This window comes from Acomys minous, assembly GCF_964271855.1.
Source record: "Acomys minous genome assembly, chromosome: 2".
Lineage (NCBI taxonomy): Eukaryota > Metazoa > Chordata > Mammalia > Rodentia > Muridae > Acomys > Acomys minous.
Window position 1 is genome coordinate 106702090 of NC_140484.1, and position 18920 is coordinate 106721009.

General features: G+C 41.5%; 2 long non-coding RNA genes across 2 annotated transcripts in view; both read right to left on the reverse strand.

The window, feature by feature from the left end:
* LOC311581769 overlaps positions 1-18920 on the reverse strand; it is a 55065-nt gene that overhangs the window by 22366 nt on the left and 13779 nt on the right. The window lies entirely within an intron of this gene.
* On the reverse strand, positions 290-16384 carry LOC311581782. Its single transcript, XR_014773893.1, has 3 exons — positions 16270-16384; positions 14757-14997; positions 290-522 (listed from the first exon to the last, which is right to left on the reverse strand). It is a non-coding gene; the product is annotated as an uncharacterized lncRNA (long non-coding RNA).

An 18920-nucleotide genomic window follows, 5' to 3' on the forward strand; every position in this document is an offset into this window, starting at 1 on the left:
CTAACTCTGTGACTCTGATCAATATTATCAGTGATGCACCTTGCCTCCCCTACACTCTCTTGAATGATTAGCACTTCTTTCCCCTTCACCCCACTCACACCAAAATGCCAAAGAACAGTCTGTGGTATTTAGTAAAGTCTTAAGTTTTTCTAGTATGAATCCTATACTCTACACAGATCATTCTAGTGAATTTTGCTCTTTCTGGGTCCTTAATTCCATATGTTTCTTTGCAAGCAGAGGCCACAGAGAGAATTGTTGCACTAGGCATTTATTCATAATTTAGGAAATCCATTTATTCACAATCTAGAAAATCATAGTCTAGGAAAGTTAGATAAGACAAAATCATAAATATGGTACAGGATACAGCAACTTACTCAGGCTAAGAATGTAGAAAACACTGAGAGCTGAGATATAGCTTGGGTTCCAGAATGGGCTTTTCCATCCAAGTCCACCACAGGAAGCACTGCTGGTCCAGAAGTCTCTGGGCATCATAGCCAAATGTCTACATTGAAGATGTAAGGCCTGTTGTGGACATTTGGAAATCATCAGCAACAACAAAGACAAAGAGTTTTGAATGTCTTAAATTGCTGAGGCAATGGGGACAGGGCTGATAGGTGAGTGTGGGAAAGGAAGGTCTCTCCAAAACCACTTTCAGGTGGTGTGGAATCATTTGTTTCTATGCCAAGACGTGCTGTTCCTGACTTTGGCACGCATGCTAAGATTAGGGCTCAATGTAAGAGGAATCTGTGGAATAAATTGGAGATGACATTACTTGATGGGAACCAAGGCTGTGTAAAATGGAATCTGTAGAGTTTGTGGATTATGGGTTCAAAAGTAGTTAAACAGCAGATTGCCTCACATATATAATGAGTATATTTATTATAATTTGCATATATGTAGAGGATCACAGGGTAGAAAATGATAGAACTCAAGGCTTTGTACAGTTTGTAAAACTAGTTTGACCATTTTCAAGAAAATCAACCAGTGCATTTATTTATTTCTAGCACCTGGTCAATTCAGTCAAAAATGTCAAAAATCCTGTGATGGAATTGACAGATGTTAGAGCTACCGACTGTCAGATTCCATCAAAGCACTAGGACCATTTGTGCTTCTTAGATACATTTCAGACCCAATATAGACAAGGGAATTCAGGGAATTAGCACTGAAGAGAGCTCTTTGAGGGACATTTGACCCAAAGAGTGGGTAACAAGTCATCAGCTGGTTATAGCCCCACATTAACAATAGTAAATTAAAGTTACAGCAATCCTCCAGACATTCCACAAACCAACCCCATTGGAGATAAATCAATGCTATTGATATTATCCATCCTGAGCCCCTTACACAGTTCACTGTTGTGCCCAGCTTTGCATTTTCTATGGGCTAGGGCATTTTGAAGACTTGTTTTGATGCTCTTATTTGATCATAAGTAAATTTCCATGAGAGTGGTATTAAAAAGTGTGGGTAAAATACATTTAAATATTTATCGTCATGGCATTTTAATCATCTCAAGCACTGGGTAAGAAAATGTACATTTGAAATACTTTTGGCCATTTCCTTTTACACATGGTAATTTATTACCAATAGAAATAAGTTATTGGAATTAAAAATTGAAAACATACAAAGGAGCTAAAAAGGCTAGATATTTTCAAGCCCCGATTTGTAGTAACTAAACCTAGTGTTTGGTATGTGGCCCATGGGGGAAGAATACAGAAAAAAAAAAAAACCATCAGAATGATGGAGCAAAGCCTCACATGGACACCCACATCCAAGAGGCATGTGCAACTGCATAAAGTCCATTATATTAGAGACCAAAAGGGTTGCCAGCCTCTCCCACGGTCTTAAGTTAACACTTGGCTTTGTGCAGCTCACTCTTTTCTGAACTTGAAATCCAATTGGCCAACAATTAAAGCCAATTAGCACACGAGGAAAATAAACTAAAGGCTCTCCTCTTGTGTTTTCCATGGCTGATCGAAAGCTAGTTAGCTCAAGGCATTAGCAGAGCTGCGTGGCAGGCCAGGCATATAACAGAGACTAGTTGGCTTAAAGTATTTGAAGAGTAAGGCAGCGGCTGGCCCAACAGAACTGTGTTATTCTGAGCTAACAGCTGCCAAACATTCTTGACAGGAGATGAGGCAGATGTCCAAGGACAATCAAAGGGAGAAGAAAGTTTAAGCCAACGTTTGCCTATCTCATATTCTCTGCTTGATCCTCGGCCTCAAAGACAATCCACAGCTGTTGCACTTCAAGGTCTAAAGGCTGATCCCAACTCCCAGCCTGGCCCCTCACCCTGCTTACTCTGAGGGCACTGATCGGTTTCCTTACCTCCCCCTCCAGAGGTCTTCTCATTGGAGTGAGGAGGTCTTTTGGGAGATTTTTTAAATTTCTGAATACCCAACGGCATCAAAAGTCCATAATGTGTGAAATTGTAAAATTTGAGTCCAGGAAAAACAAAACAAAATAAAACAACCCAAAACCAAAGCCTCTCTCCAGGTCTACCTTAAATGGGTTAGCTTAGCCCAAGACAAGGTATGCTGCTGCCAAGTCAGCACCACATTCTTAAAGGCAAGAAATGACCAATTCTAATACAAAGGAAAGAGGGCTGACCTATGTGGAATCTAAGTAGTATACAGAGGCAAGCTAGGTTTTAGGTGCTTAATATAGCAGACATGGGGATGGAAATTAGAGTACAGATGTCATGGATAAAGAAACACAAAATGCATCTGTACTGAACACATTTACTAAGACATAGACATGTTATCTCTCTTGGGGGCAGAGGCCAGGAGACTTGAGTTCCCATCAGGCTAAAATGCATTTTATGCCCCATTGTTTGGTGATATGCTTATTTGCTAGTCTCCTTTATTGTTGTACTTTACCCAGAAGGGCAGAAATAAGCAATTCTCTCATAGAAAACATCCAAGGCACATGTCTTCTACACAAGAGTACAAGGAACCTGCGTAACTATCAAAAGCATTATATATTCCATTATTCTATGCACAGGGAACAACAGATGTTTATGTCTTCAAAATGTTTTTGTCCCACTGCCACAGTATAATAATACTAAGTTACAACGAACTGACTAAAGCATCAAACCTAAAGCACCTTCACCCCATCCCCAGCCAAGAGCCTTAATAAAAAGGAGTGACTTAACGAATATTAACATCCCCAAGCATAAGACGTAGTATGTGCTCAGTGTAGTCACTGAACAAGTGAATGTGTGATAGATACACCTAGTCATCTGCCCCCATTCATTATAAATGTACACAGATAAGGGGCTGGGAAAGGCCTCTGTCAATAAAGTGCTTTCTGCTCAAGCTGAGTTCATTCCCTAGCATCCATGCAAAGAAGCTGGGCACAGTAGCACCTGCCTATCATTCCAGCCCTGGTAAAGCGGAGACAGAAAGGCCACTGGGAGCTTGCTGGCTAAATTGGTGAGATCCAGAGAGTGAAAGAGTCTGTCGCAAATAATAAGGGGAAAGTGACTAATGGAGACAACTGATGTCCACCTTCACCTCTACATCCATGTACCACCGCACAGATGCACTCCCAACACATGTGAATAAAACACACACACACACACACACACACACACACACAGACACACACACACAAATAATATTCCTGTAATTAAGTCACAGGTAGAAGCAATAAGAGCTGTATTTTTAGAGATTACCTGAAAACAACTCAATATGAAGTTTCTTGGTAAAAAAAAAAAACTAATTAGTTTAGTGTGCTTTTATTTCAACAAAAAATATCTATTTAAAAATAACTATTAGAATTAGACAAGGCTTTAAAGATTGTCTCTATTTATACCCTGACAACTAATTACAGGGATAACTTTCACATGCACTATGATTGCAGGTGCAAATATTTAATTGTTTGTGCAAGCCAGGTGGTGAGGGGGCTACTTAACTGTGTGTTCAATTGTGCCTGCACTAGTTGGCTCTGCAATTAGTTGTGAGTGCTAAAACCAGAGACCTCACGGAGGCTCTATTAAAATCATGCCTGTATAGTTCACAGTCTTTTTATCTGTGAGGGGGAAGGATTGTGCAGCTTGCATTTACTCTAGCTGCTCCTAGCTGGGGCCTGAGGGAGTCACTTTCACCCAAAGGTGGGAGCCAAGGGCAGCTGGCCATTGGCTGATAAGAATTGGGCACAGCTGCAAAAAAAGTGGCCCATGCTCCTCCGCCACACGTTTAGAGGACAAGCTAAGGTATCCATGAAAGGGCACATGGCTTGATTATCCTCAAAAGTGCTTGGAGATCATGTAGAGACGTTTTTCCTCATGTGATCAAAACACAAAATTAGATCCAAACATTTGAAGTAGGCATGCCCCTCCTGATAGAAGAGACTTAGACGCTGTAGCTACCCTTCACCTTTGTAGAGGCTAGGGAGCCATGTGGGTGGTTATTTGAGTCACTGAGGACAGTTTCTAAATGTTCTGTTTTTTTGTTTTTTTGTTTTTTTGTTTTTTAAGCACAAAAGAAACCCAAAGAGTGTTCTGGAAGAATGAAGCTATGAGGCGAAATATTGTCTTAGAAGTTGCATGGTTCAATTTTGGCCGTGGCTGGGAATTATACAATTATCAACTTCGTACTGAGTCTTATACAGTTAAGAGAGGAACTTCAAAGCACAGAGGGCTATGGAGCATCAGTCATGGTATTTAGCTTCTCCGATTTCTGAATCTCGCCCCCCCCCCCATACTCCCAGTATAGCTGTAGGACTGTGCTACAGCTAGAGCCCCTTGTGCAGAACTAAGTCTAGGGTGGCTGCTTCTTCTTCATATCTTCTTTAACCCCACACAGAGGGGCCAGATGAAGAACACACTACAATTCAGCTGCACCAGAAATGACCACATCCCCTGGATGGGGATGCCTGGTGGCACTCAGGGGAAGGATAGAGGCTACCAAGAAGAGACTTGATACCCTATGAACATATACAGGGGGAGGAGGTCCCCCTCAGTCACAGTCATAGGGGAGGGGAGTAAGGGGGAAAATGGGAGGGAGGGAGGAATGGGAGGATACAAGGGATGGGATAACAATTGAGATGTAATATGAATAAATTAATAAAATATATTTTAAAAAAGGAACTCAGGGAGGGAACTGCTAGGTCCCTTTTATTTTGCCTTTGGTCGTTGATGGCCACTTTCACATTCATGGTGGTTTATTGGCTGATTTCAGCTACAATGATAAGTCCTGCCTCATTTTGCAGGCTTAGAGAACACAAATATGTTGTAATTCAGCATCATGCCATCTTATATATTTCTGTTCACCGCATAGGGCTTATAGTGGTAGGGTTCACATTTTTGTTAACAATTCTTGCATTTTGCCTGTCTTCGCGTCTCATCATGTAAAATTACTGGGTTTTTTGTGCTGTTCCCAGTGTATAATATATTAAACATGATTCAAGATTGTGTTTCTAAGTCTAGAGTTTCTGGCCATATTATTCATATGGGTGTGTTCATACTCACATACATACATAAATGCCTCTTGTGCTGGTTGGCTTTTTGGTCAACTTGATACAGGTAAGAGTAAACTGAGAAGGCGGAATGAGTGAGGAAACGCTTCCCTAAGAGTGCCCTGAAGGCATGTCTATGGGGCATCTTCGTAATTAGTGATGGATGTGAGAAGGTCCAGTTTTTATGGGTGGTGCTACCCGGGCCAAGGTGGTCTTGGGATGTCTAGGAAAGCAGGCTGAGCAGGCCATGCACAGCAAGCTACTAAGCAACGTTCCTCCATAGTCTCTGTTCCAGCTCCTGCCTCCAGGTTTATGTCCTGCTTGAGTTACTGTCCTGACTTCCTTTCATAATAGACTGTGATTAGGACACATAAGCTAAACAAACCCTTTTGTCTTTTGGTCATGGTGTGCATCACAGCAAAAAAAAGAAAAAGAAAAAGAAAAATAAGACATCTCCCCAGCCTTCCCTGTGGTGCTAATAACCCACATTTCTGACTTCGATTGAGAAATGTTCAGTTTTGTGGAGAAACAAAGATTGGCCTGGGCATAATGACAGCCTAATGTCAACAGAGCAAGGATATGTTCTCAATAATACGCATTCTGGGATATGCAGAGGTAATCAAAAAGGTGAGCCTGACATAGGGAAGTCAGAGATTCCTCCAGCAGGAAGTCAGGTAGCTGTTGAAATTGCCTGACTCAGAGCTCCTGGGGGACGGAGGCATGCTTGTGGGTCTGACCTAGTAGCTCTTGATTTTTTCTCTAGATTGAGGTGAGCTTGCTGAGAAACTCTCAAATTCAGAAGAGAAATGAATCAGCTCACATGATCCTTCTTTATGATAAGACTTGGGGTACAATTGATTTTATTGGAATGAACTTTCTTTTCATCTGGTCTTCTCCTTTAGATAAAGAAGTTCGGGCTACCCAATGGATAGGCCATTGGACGCGTGGCCTTGAAGAGATAGTTGGACTCCGGCCTCTCCTCACCTCCCCCTCTTATTCTTTTACTTCTAACTACCACTGAGGAAGCAGTTATCTCTACCACTGGCTTCCACTAGGAGATCCTGCTCCAAGATAGAACTAAGTAAGAAGGCCAATTAGCTATGAACTAAAATCTCTGGGACCATGAATGGAAATAAACATTTTTTTCTTGATAAGTTGGTTATTCCGGTATTTGTTACAGTAACTGAACAGACTAATGTTGGTGGGGACCAAGGTCATGAGCCAAGGTGTCTAGTATTTGAATTCACTATGAAACCTGAGAGGCCAACACCTCCCAAACAGCCCTTTCATTTGTTGCTGATTCTACTCATGTTCTCATTGTTGTCCTTTGGAGACTGTGAGCACTTTTGTTGTGTGTGGTCAGTGGTGACAAGATTGGGCCTATTCAGAAATTCTCTGAGAGCTAGTGGGAGTCTGACAGGTATGACAATATTCAGTTGGTCAGCACCATTTTTTTTTTCATGATAATTGTGTGTAATCACTAAAATGTTGTGATAATAAAAACAAAGCCACAGAAAATGCTTTTATTTTTCACATAAAGTCATCATTGTAACCATGTTATTTAAATTTTTGCATGGCCTAGCATAGGTATATTCTTGGTGCTTTGCATATGCATCGTCTTGTAAGGTGTATGTTGACTAGCAGCAATACTCTTGGAAATTTAAAATTAGCGAAGCCTAGATCCGAGATCTGTGTCTTCCACACCGCTGGAAGGACTGTGCCTTCCACAAATCTCAGTCATGGTCTCCTCACTTTTTGTGAGCTCTTGCTCCCTGGCTTGTCACTTCCTATGGCTCCTTACTGTTGTTGCTGTTCCATGCTGATAGCATCATGGCCCATCCTTTCTCATGTGTTTTCTAAAGTCTCCCCTTGCCCATGGCACGTATCATGGCAGTTTTTTACAAATGAGAAGAAAAAGATTGGTAGGAAGTAGGACAAATGATAAAAGTATTGGGCCCTTGACACCAACAATTAATTAATTTCTTCCTTTACCTCCTGGACTGGTCACAATAACTCCCTGGCAAACTGAAGGAGGCACCCAGGTAGACTCTTCCAGCTTCATGGATCTTCGGGATCAAAGGGGATAACAAAGTTACGTTGCTCTGAAGGACTCATCCACTAATTTGAATATGAACGTCTTCAATATCTCTGGAATGTTGAAGATGAGGAGAAATAGTTAGTCTATTGTCAGCTTCCTTAACCAATAAATGAGATTCAAGGAAAGGGGCACTTAAAGCCAGGCTTGTTTTTCTGTACTGCTTAACTGTAATGTACCTATGGGAGATCCCAATGTGTCTGATGACAGCCAGTCTTCACTCAGGAAACACGAATGCAAACTGAAGTTGGGATTGGCCTCATAGTTCAGGGCTCATTCACTCATCCATAGCTTCACATCAACAAAAGGCTGAAGATTCGTCTCTCAGACACTTCTCTCCTTGTATGGTTAAGTAAGCTCTAACCTCAGCAGAAAAGTTTATAGCCTCCATGGGCATCCTTGAGACTGTAGGATGAGAGACTCTAAGCATAGGATGGACAGAACCAGTGATAGAAAGCCTCTGGATTCTTATGAAGATGCCAAGGAAGTAGGGAAGTAGTACATTGCAGTTCTAGGTTAACATAAACAGCCTTGAGGACAATAATGTTTGTTTTAAAGGTTAAAGTATGTACACACACACACACACACACACACACACACACACACACACACACACACCACTTAACATGTTGTTCCTCAGTTCTCAGGGTGCCATTCATCTTCTTAAGAAAGGCCCTAAATCTAGAAGTCAACAAGAGAAATAAGGAGCAGCCAACAAAGACTGAGGTTCTGCCCCCTCTGGGTATCTCACCAAACTCATCCACTACGACAGGGTGCAGAATCCAGTTCTTCCCACTGAGAAATTGCTAAGTGCTATGGCCCATCCCCATGCTTCCCCAACCTCCCCACCCCCACACGCTATGCTGGCCAGTTCCCTTGTTTCATAGCATGAGTTTTTAGTGCTTCATAGCTTCATAGCTTCAGCCTTCTAGGATGGTGGGACCCGCTGTGTTCATTGTGAGTCCCTTGTGTTCTTGCAGCACTCAAGGGTAGGGAGAATTCTGAACTGTTAAGGAAAGTGACATCTATGTTGCAGTATGTTCCGTATCCTCATTCTGCACATGTGACTGTATGTTTTCATTTTAAATATGTTACAGTGAAATGTCCATGAAGGTCATTAAATGAACAAAGAGAAATCCAGTCCCAGCCTCTGGTTCTCGTAGCTATTAAACAAGAATTTCCAGATTTGGTTGTGAGGAGTCTTATTTGTTACTGATTAAACAAGAGGTATGTTTTGAGAATGGCTTGTTGATTGTATAAATCCTTTTACTTTCCCCAGAAGTATTATCATTAGCACCTACTTGCCTTACTGACTGTCTTTCTAGAATGTACTTTATCTCATAGCAAGAAGCAGGTATATTATATGTATAACTTAACTTTGATAACATGTAGAATCTATACTATAGGTGGATAGTCAACCCTGGTTGACGTCCCCTACCATAAAAATATGCATCTTCTAATATCTGTGGCAAAGTGACAGGTGGCCCTGGATTATCAGACAGGTGAATGGATTAGGAGTCCCTTACACATGGGCATCATTTTCTCAGGATCCAGTGCACCTTTAGCAGAATCCATTGAGTAAGAGGTTGTCTTAGTTAGGGTTTCCTTGTTGTGAAGAGACACCATGACCAAGTCAACTCTTATAAAGGACAACATTTAACTGGGGGCTGGCTTATGTTTCAGGGGTTCAGACTATTATCATTATGGCGGGAAGTATGAGAGTGTGTAGGCAGACCTGGTGCTGGAGGAGCCAAGAGTTCTACATCTTGATCCAAAGGCAGCCAGGGGGAGACTGCCACCAGGACACAGCCAGGAGGAGGCTTTCTTGTGCACTGGGTAGAACTTAAGCACTGGAAGACCTTAAAGCCTGCCTACGTAGTGACATACTTCCTCCTTGTTAGGCCACACCTATTCCAACAGGGCCACACCTTCTAATAATGCTACTCTACTCGCTGTAGGACAAGAATTCAAACACATCAGTCTATGGGGGCCATTCCTATTCAGACCACCACAGAGGTGATGACTCTTTATAAAGAAATGACTATGTGTTTATGGAAACTTCAGCTGATATATTTTGGTTAGTATAACATGTACTCAGCGCAAGCAAATGAAATGTAACTTCTCCCTTACTCAAAGTTTGGAAGTAGTGATGCCATGATGAATTGGCAGTGGGTTTCCTTTGCCTTTTCCTCTGCTCTGTACATCCATACATTTGTATAAAGCGTTGACTTTGACAGTGTTTGCCTCTCCAGAAACTAGCCCCCTAGAAGAAAGCTTTGCCTATTTTTTTTTTTATAGTGTTTAAACAAGTCCATGGTTTGAGAGTCAGAGCTCAGAAAGGTAATTTTCAAAGTCAATGCTCAGGTGTGGGCCTCAGTTTTCTCATTGGTCAAAGCCGCATTGAGACTTTTTAAAATTAAGTGTGTAGTTTTGAGGGTGCTTGGTGAGGCCTAAGGAGCAGGGAATACTTGATAAGCAGGAAGAAGATGGGCATGAGGCTGGAGCAGAGACAGACAGGGATCATACATGCCTGCAGTAAGAAAACTGTAGAAAGTAGCCAGGGTCCAGATGTCACCCACAGCTTGTGCTGGGATGCTGCCACAACAGCCTGTCAATCTAAGGGCACACTCAAGACAAACCTGACTGAAGGATGCTCTGATTGGGGCACCACTGTTGTCTAGGTTACACAGCTCTAACAGGGTATTGGCAATTTGGCCACCTCTGAAAGTTCAGATTTTATCTGCGAGTTCATCTGAAATGTTCATTTTTAAGGAGCCTTCTTCCCTGCCAAGAGAGGCCCTGGGCAAACTGCATGTTTATACTACCCAATTCCTATGTCCTGGGCTGCATGGAGCTTTCAAGAGCACCCTGGACAGGAATAATAGTGCAAAAAAAAAAAAATGCACTGGTGGGTAAATGGAGAGTACGCATATCCCAATGTTCAATTAATGGAACTTTACTTCCTGTCTGAAACAATGTCTATCATACTTTTCCTTATGCAGCTAGAAAAATCAGAGGATATTCTTTATCTCTTTTAAACCTTCACTTGTTTATTGTGGATGTCTTATTTGTGAATTTGTGGATGCAAACATGCCATGGTACACACATGTGGAGGTCACAGGGCAAATTTTGCAAACTCATGTGTGTCTCAGGAATCAAAAGGTCCTTAGACATGGTAGCAACTCACTTTTCCTGCAGAGCTATCTTGCTAGCCCACGCTGCTCTTACCTTCTCACTGTTTCCTACCAGGTCTCTGTATTTTTATTTCCTACTTTCCCAATTCTGACCAGATCTCAAGCCTAATGGAAAGGGAAATGCACATTGCCTTGCCTGTGACTGGGTTCCCAGAGTCTGTGGTCTGAAGAGGACAGAGCTGTAGCTTTCCAGTCCTTCTCGTGTTGTCAGAGAGGGAAGGACACAGGGAAGCCCTGCAGAGGGCTACAGTGAGGTGGAACACACCAAAACCTGTCTTCCACCCTTCCAGAAACATCCAAGAGAAGATGAACAACCAGAGATGCTTGGCCTTCACAGTCTAGGTCATACAAGGTAGGAAGAATAGGGGACCTTTAAAAAGCTACAGCTACTCTCCTTCCTAGCATCTGGTTCCCCACAGTTCCAGATGAATCATGAGAGGTAATGGGAATGAATTAGGTGAGAGAAGAGAAAGAGAAAAAGAGGAAAAGAGGGAGAGAGAAGAGGAGAGAAAAAGAGGGGAGAGAAAGAGAGGAGAGAGAAAAGAAAGGGAGGGGAGAGGAGAAGGCAGAGAAGAGAGAGAGGAAAAAGAGAGAGGGAGAGAGGAGAAAGGAGAGGGTGAAAGGGAGAGAGCAGCTAAAATTGGCACCTGTTTTAAATGTGCAACAAATTAGGAAGAAATAAATAGTCTAATCACTTCATTTTCCAAATACGTTTTCGACATATGAATTTGAAAACCAAAATTATGGCAGACACCCACCCTCCAATTTCTGACAAGACCTTGGCACCATTAACCCTGGTATTTATTGCTCTTTTTAACTACCATGTGACATAGCACTTTCCCAGCCTTCACTGCAAAATGTACGCATAATTCATACGCCTAACATTCTGCCCCGGCTTTCCTTGCATATTTTACTATGTTGGAGACTGTTTGCGTGTTTGCTATATATCAGTTGACACCTCTGTAAAATCTTTATATTGAATGCCGTTAGCAACCATATGCCAAATAATTGCATTATGTTTGTAATGTTTGTGGGTGCCATTTTCCTGTAAGCTTAAGCAGAGAAGGCTTAAAACTCCTCCTTTCTAACGCCCATCTTCAATGGCCTTGCTCAGAGTAAATTGCAGCCTGCCTTTGTCATTTTTTTCTCATCTATTAAAGACTGCATTGATTCAACAAAATATCTCTTGCCTTCTGGATGGTGCCATGGCCCACCGTGTGACTGAACCTCAAGGATTCACTCTTTTACATTGAGACTCTCAGGGATTAAGATGCTACTTCCCATAGTGCCCAAAGAGATTGTTTATTTTACTAAGCCAACCATCCTACTTTCTAGAAAAGGATGTGAAGTTGTTTATAAAAGAGAGGATTAAGTGATGAGGTGGGGCCTGGAGAGATGCCTCCTCAGTTGGGAGTACTTTCGGCTCTTGTGCAGGACCTGGGTTTGGTTCCCAGCACCCACATGACAGGCTACAATTGGACTATAGCTCTAGTCGCAGGGATCAGAAGCCTTTTTCTGAACTCTTCTAGCATCAGGGACTCATGCGATAACATGCATGCAGGAAAACACGTACATATAACTATATAGTACATATAATCATAGTTAATATATTAAAATTATAACATGATTTATATAATTACATATTATTATTATAAATATATCTAATCTGAAGAAAATAATTTTAAATGAAGTGAATAAGATCACAGATATACAAAACTGGTAGATGGGGCCAAAATTGACTCCTAGAAAGTAACAATTTCTCCCCCTACCTCTCCTCTCCTCTCCACCTTTTCCTTTCCTTTCCTCTTCTCTATTTTTTTCTCTCTCTGTCTTCCATTCCCCTCATTCCATTATGTCCTCCCTCTCTCCTTCTTTCTTTCCTCCCCTTCCCCATGATGCCTTCCAGTCCCCTTTTCGTCTTTCTGTCCCTTCTCTTCTTTCCTCCTTCAGGGGTAGAGCCCCAGGCATCCCTTGTGCTGAGTGAGCGCTCGCCCATGGAGCCATCCCATAGGAGAATGTGTTTCCATGAATCTCTGAAGTGACCAGACAGGAGTCTGCAAATAGTGACTAGATTACACCTTCTGCATAAAAATGTAGTTTTGGATCACACTGAATTCTACTATTTTGAAATGTTTGCAACTAATTTGTGGGCAAAATCCAGCCTTTCCTTTTAAAACAGTTTAATTTTTTTCATAACTGATGTACTAGAAATTCTGTATCCAAAGTTACAGAAAAAAATAGGCAAATAATAAAAATATAACAAATTGGATTTATGACAGCTAATTAATAAAGCAACTGCATGAATCATTGGTGTATGTACAAACACATGCATAATGTCTGTTTTTATCTTCTTTGGCAGTGAGGGATGCTGAATCCAGCCTCTTCATCCTGCTGCTATAAGGGGACTGCCTGACAGCCAGCACAGACACCCTGTTCCCAGTGTGAACACTGCAAGGATGGGCTTGTGATGCAAATCAGGCCTATGAAAGCCAAGTCTCTGACCAGCTCCATTCAGTCTTGTGCATATCAAATGTCCAAGGGCCTCCAGCCCTGGAGAATGCTGATACTGGAAATGGTCATTCACAGGCATCTTGTGCATGTCTAACCAGTCAAGAGAAATTCAAAGTAAAATACAAAGCAAATTCATATATTTGAAGAAAAAATCGTCACTAAGTTAAAACCAAAAGGAGTTTTCCAGTTAATTTTTCTGTTTAAATTTTTTAATTAACTGAAATTTTAATCCCCTAAAGTCCTCAATTAACTTAGCCTTGACTGCCAAAACTTTTTAAGGATTTTGACTTTTAGAAATAAAATTTATTTTTTTAAAAATTAATAAAATCCTTTCAAGAAAAGAAAATCTAACATTGCAATTAAAATAAAAATCTATTGGCCTTAATGTGGTACCCAAGTAAGACATGGTCTTCTCAAGCTTTAAATTCTATGATGCCAATGTTATATTAAATAACAGGTCCTTCAGACCTTTTCGTCCCAAATCAGTGCTGAGACTGTCTATGCAGACTCTACTCTTTAAACCGAATTCCAAGGTACTATGCAAAAGCAAACAGCAATACCCAGTTGATTGCATAGAGCAATCATTTTCAAATGACCCTTATAATGGAAAGGGTTTTCCCTGCAGAATTCCTCGGACCCTTCGCTATGTGCAGCTGCACCACAGTAATACATGTGAAGCCTTCCACATTTCTTCAGACTTGACATGCTTTAAGAAGGTCCTCTCGCATGCTCACATTTGCAAGGAAAGCACATGAATGAAAAGGGATAAAAGAGAGGCCCTGTGCTCATCTCAGTTTAAAGCCCGAGAGTTCTGAGCCTCTCTTCCAGTCTACCGCCATCGCCGTATCCATTATGCATTAAACCACAAGTAATTCCACCCTGGGCCTGATCGACCTCCAAAACCCACTCATGGACACTACCTACTTTTGAGCAGCTCGTGATTCCTTGGCCCTTCTCCATGTGCTAAGTGAGGGAGGTGTCTCTTTCCCAAGCACTGCCAGGCTTCCCAGACAGTGGCCTCAGCTGCCAATAGACACGCGGTGTGCCCAAACTGTAATGCTGGACTGCAGAAGGCTAAGTCAGAGGGGAAAAAAGGGTCAGCAGCCAGGGGAGGAAAAAATAATTGCAAATACTGCAGGCTGGGGAGATGACTTACTTGGTAAAGGCCGTGCTGTGTATGCATGGGTATCTGGGTGCAGTTCTGGAGCACCTATATAAAATGCCAAAATGGGGATGAGCAACTGTAACCATAGCGCTGGAGACAGGAGATCTTTGGAGTGAGGAGTCTGGCAGAATCGGTAAGTTATGCGCTCATTGAGAGACACTGTCTCAAAAAGTAATGTGGAGGACGGTTAAAGAAGACACCTGATGGCAGCCTTCATCTTCCACACCCATGTGCTCAGGCACTTGCACCTACACAGGCGTGTGCACACGCATGTGCTACATGTAGGAAAATAAGAATGCCCTGTATTTGATACAAGGATGCTACATACATAACTTACCTATACTGGTAGTTATTCCTCGAAATGCCTAGTGAGCCACAAGAGAAATGGTAGCACAGGATGCCTGGCAGTAGCATCATAGAAAAGCTTCTGATGGGAGATGGCAGTGAGCTCAGCATTAAGAACACAGGCTGCTCTTGCAGAGGATCCCAGTTCAGCTGCCAGCATCTATGTCAGGTGGCTCAGAACTGCCTGCAACTCTAGCTCCGGAGGATCCAAAACTTCTGACGTCTACAGGTACCTACATTACAGTACATAGACAATACAGAGAAACATGCCCATTTACATAATTTAAAAGCAAATGTTTTAAAAACAAAACTGTGTGGATCTGAGCTTTCATGGGAATTGCACACCAGTTCACAGGAGTGGGCCCTGAAGAGGAGGATGGTGTTCTGTGCTGTGACTATTTCTTTAGTCCAATGCAAGATTAGGAATTTGACATTTTAAAAATTCCACTGAAATTGGGCTACAAAATATAATAGGTTTAGGCACCTGCTATAATAACCTTGCATAAAAATATCCCAACAGCTTTCACATAGACATATGTTACAGTATCACGGTCAAATTTTATTACATCATTACAAGAATGTTCCACTGGACCATATGATTGGCTATTGTACAGGCACAGGATGCTGATGCCGTAGTCCAAACACAGCATCACATTTCCCTAATAAAAGTTTTACGGTATCCCTATGCACATTAAAAACGACACTAACTGCATTAATACATTTTAATTTACTTTTTTTGTTGTAGAACAAATAAAAAACTTGGCGCTAATGAGCTCATATTTTCCATTATCCCAAATCATCCTGTTCATATTTTCAGGCCATTGAAAATGCCCCTGAAAGTAGTCATACTCATGCTTGTTTTACAGTGGCATGTAGTGGTCCAAAGTGCTTTCCTTTCCTGCTCATCCGTAGACGTCACCTTATATTATAAACAACTCAGCTTTAAAATATATCATTTGCTTTTTGTGTTATATGTCATTCTTCAACAGGAAAATGATTCTTTGGTTAATATTGTCCTTTTTTTTTTGACCGCTTTTCATGTCCCAGTAAACATAGGTGTATTTGTAGCTAAACTGCACAAATGGGACAGCTAGCTTCCTCTTTGGCTGTCCTTGGTGAGGATGTAAGCTTTTTTAATGCCTATTTTCAATTTGGTATCTAGGAAGTACCTGGAAGAAATCATTTTTTTTTTACAAGACATGGATTGTTGTTTTGATAACACTGCCTGGTGTTGTCTTAATGAAGCTATTAAATAATTAACTTTCTTTCCTCTTATAGATTTAATTACTAACAAGAAGCACTGTGACCCTCTCAGTGTTATTCTCAATTTAGTGTAAATTGACTTATCGCGCGGCCCCTCCTCACTAAAGCAATCAGTCTCCCGCTATCAAAGTTCCCGGGCATTTGTTTGGAATAGTGGTGATGGTGTGGTGGGTGGATGGAACAAAATGCTGATTACATTTGAGAAGAGATTTCAGAAATCTGAGAAGAAAAATAGGAGTTACCCCTTGCCCCCGTGCCTCCGGAGATAGCGTGTTCCTCTACTGTAAACTTCAAGCCATGGTTATCTAGGGCCAGTGTTGTTTGTATGGGTGTCTCTCTTCCACCCCGATTGGACAGGCTGCACTCTACACTTGGACAGTGGAGGTTCTATAGGATAAGATAAAGGACAGCATTGCTATAGGTGTGACCTCAATGAATCTCCAAATAAAGTCTCCTGATACTTCCACATATGGCCATCTGTCACACCTCCCAGGCTGTCACTGTCTGCTTTTCCAGCTTTAGAAAACTTCAGATTGTATTTACACTGCTGTACACACACACACACACACACACACACACACACACACACATTTGCTCACTGACAACTTGGGGCAAACTCTAGTGCCTAGAAGTTCATAATAATGTTGAACAACTGGTTTCTTCAGGTTTTCTTTCAAGCAAGACACCAGAGAGTGGGAAAGCCCACTGATACTATGAAACTGTTGCAAGTTCACAATGACATCACTCTGAAGATACAGTCTCAACAGGTATGAAAAAAATCATGACTTTTCCAACTGAGCGCCATGTGGCTGGCAACTCTAGCAGGTTTCTGTGTAACTTATATAGTCACAGCATAACTTTGGGCATTTCTATGCCCTTATACATTTCTTAGATATGCATATGACCATGTCAATGGCGAAGCCAATGCTTAAGAGGCAGTTGACTTTAGAAACCACAGAATAAAGCAACCACAATAATTTATATTTATTCATAACTTATTTTACACCAGTTCTTCAAGGAAGTTTGCATCAAAACACAGATCAACTCTGAGAATCAACCTCTCTAGTTCTTTAATTGTTGCCCGGCTTATTTGCCCTATACTCCTGGGCTCAAGTATACAAGCTCTGTAAGCAGGCACCACAGGCAAGTGCCATCTAGGCCAACTTTCCTAGGTCTTTGTTTTCATTTCACATTTCACAAATGATGAAACTGAGGTACCAAAAAGTACCTTTGTCATCATTAGTAAAGCTGAGATCCAGGCTGCTGAGATGGCTCAGCAGGAAAACACTCTTGCTGCCAAGCTTGGGTGACCCAAATGACCCTGTCTCAGGGTGTGCACAGGAGTGCGAGGGGGCTGGGGGGAGGAGGGCAAGAGAAATGCCAAGCATTCTGAAACTAAAAATCAGCATAAAATGCTATGTTAGAAAGCATACCACTGTCACGTGTTAATTCAAAATATTCTTAATTGTTTAAGGATATAAAAATGTAACTATGGGTTTGACTTCATATACTATGTACTTGTTTTCAGTTATCACAATATGCTCAAAACACCCATACAATATAATTTTTTTCTTAGAATAATTCTTTGAAAAGGATGTGTTAAGAATGGGTTTGGTTCAGGAGGCAGAGGCAGGCGGATTGCTGTGAGTTCGAGCCCAGCCTGATCTACAAAAGTGAGTCCAGGACAGCCAGGGCTGCCACACAGAGAAACCCTGTCTCGAAAAACAAAAACAAAAACAAACAAACAAAAAAAGCCCGGCGCTTGAGGAAGCTGAGGCAGGAGGACTCCCAGGAGTTGGGCTACATAGAGACATCTAGATCAGCTTCAACCACCCAGTGAGGCTCTATCTCAATCTTCTTATCCCCAAATTGTAAAACAAGCCACCTTGGATTTTGAGACAGGCATGTTTGTGCCTTGTATATGTGCCTGTGTGTCTACGTCAGGATGTGTAAGAAGTCCTCATGTGTTTTAGGCATGATATTACTATGTTAAATCACTTGCAAACATTTGTGTGTGTGTGAATTGCATACCATGTTAAAAATAATTACGGAACAGGCTGGGTAGTGGTGACACATGCCTTTAATCCCAGCACTCGGGAGGCAGAGGCAGACAGATTTTGAGGCAGCCTGGTCTACAGAGTGAGTTCCAGTACAGCCAGGGCTACACAGAGAAACCCTGACTCGAAAAACCAAACCAAACCAAACCAATCAACCAACCAAACAGAAAGATAAAACAGAGGCGGAGGAGGGGGAGAAGGAAGAGGAGGAAGAAAACTTACTCACATCCCTATTGTGATACAAATTTGATTTTTTTTTTTTTAATGAAGTGGTATGGCCAGGACCTTAGGTTTGATATATAATTTATGCCCTCAGTCAGTATGGCTCAAATACACACCCCAATATCCTGCAGAAAGAAATGTCCTCATCTAGTTGCTAAGTAATAGAACTGTTTGATTTTAAGATCCTTCTCCATGTAACTGCATGTTTCTTGCTTCGTCTCTCCAACCATTACAGCTACATGACATTTAGGGATAAAAGCCAGGTATACCCTGCAGAGAAAGACAAATCCGCCTCTAAGTCCTGACTGTCACTTTACAACTCTGTGGTTGTGGGCAAATTACTTACATCACAGAATTGTTATGAAGATTAAGTGGCATATGCCTGCAAGGCATAAGCTTTACAAGATTCTTGCAAATAACAAGTGTTTAATAAATAGTAGAAAATATGATTTTTGCCCAACTTTCTTTAACGAACACATTACCCCTATATTCAGAAAAGCACAGTAACTATTAAAGTGGGAAAAAATGAAGCAAGTGAATAACTTAATGTAATCCTACAAATATTTTTTAATTTTTGTTTAAGGAAGAAAAGAAAAAGCACCTTTGTCTGGAGC